Genomic DNA, 1,472 nt, shown 5'->3' with positions numbered 1-1,472 from the left:
GCAATTTTTGTTTCACATCGTCTAATATGACACAAATGTCGACGTGACACTGAGACCAGTCACCGATGTGTGGCAGTCTGGACCGAGACTTGGTATGAAGAGTTTTGCTGCACTCTGTTCACTATCGTAACTCCTTCCAGCAGATCAGCACCTATGGCCTCTGCTAGGGGATCTGCTCATTTGAGACTTACTTTGGGCTCTTCCGTGGCTTAATTCCTAGAGACGAACCATGCAAAGTGACCGCTTGGGTGCATCTTCACAGGATTTTATCACAGCTCTTCTACTGATACAAATAAAATGATTCAGTCCACCTAACATGGATGCAAGCAAGTAGAGAACTGAGCCATCCCAGCATAAAAGTGTCTGCAGTGAGGTAGTACTAGTATAATTATGTTAGTTTCTTTTTAATCACATTCATAGCTAAAGAAAGAGGAAGCTAGTTTATTGAACTTGGGCCTAGCTGCACTGGAAATTGGTACAATTATGACTTTAAGATGCGCGTTTGGGGCTTTTTTTTAAATTCTCGGTATTTGTACAGCTTTCCATTTGCATAGGCCTAAAGTTGATAGACTAGTATTCTCTAAGTTTCTCTCTTACTAAGAGCCAAGCAAGCAGTGCTGGGCTAAATGAAAAGGTAACATGGTATTGTCGTTCTTGGATTTAGAGGCTGGTTTTGCTTGGGACCTGAAGTACAACTTCCTAGGATTTGCTTTTCACTGTAGTTAATTCCTGCTACTGAATGCTATTAGCCATGGTCCCACCAAAGAAAAGGTAGAGATTTTATCAATTATTTTATTTTGTCAGGTATAATACTTTAAATTTTATCGGTCACACATGCTCACGTGTAAAGAGCTGGTTTTGACAATCTACTTAATTATCACGTTCCCTTAAAATCTTCTCCTCGCCGTGAAGTTTCGGAAGGGTCTGTGGTCTGGCACGCAAGGATTTGTCCTATTTTCACGTTTAGCTGGCCTACAAAACGTTTAAGGATGGTGCAGGCCGTCTCTTAATGTTACCTGCTACTCACGCTGCCAGCGTAACAACGGTTACAAGGTAAGAACGGTTTTAAATATGTACACCCGTGTATAGCTCTGTTCGTTCAAGTCTCCGTTACTTCAGTAAGCGTGCCGATAATGCCTTTCAGGGAAGGTCGGTGGGTTTGGATTTATCACAGCGGTGCTCCTCCCGGCGTTGTTTGCACCAGCAAAGCAGATACGAACAGCAAAGCGGACGCAAAGGGGCATTCCTTCCGTCCGATCGGTCCTCTACAGCCCATTACGTACGGTGCAAGCGACCATAAAAAAGCAGGGAGAGGAGCGGCAACGAAGGGCAGGTGAGACGCGGCCCAAGTTGCCAACTTTCTGCTCTGGGGCATCGTTCCAGAAGCGCCGAGAACTGGCGGGGGGGCTGCCTGCCCACCCCGGGCCGCTCCTCGTCACCCAGGGGGTTATGAAGAGACCCAAGACCTTCCG

The sequence above is a fragment of the Haliaeetus leucocephalus genome, unplaced genomic scaffold (assembly GCF_000737465.1).
Source record: "Haliaeetus leucocephalus isolate CR32 unplaced genomic scaffold, Haliaeetus_leucocephalus-4.0 Scaffold351, whole genome shotgun sequence".
In the NCBI taxonomy this organism is placed as follows: Eukaryota; Metazoa; Chordata; class Aves; order Accipitriformes; family Accipitridae; genus Haliaeetus; species Haliaeetus leucocephalus.
This window is presented reverse-complemented; position numbering follows the sequence as displayed.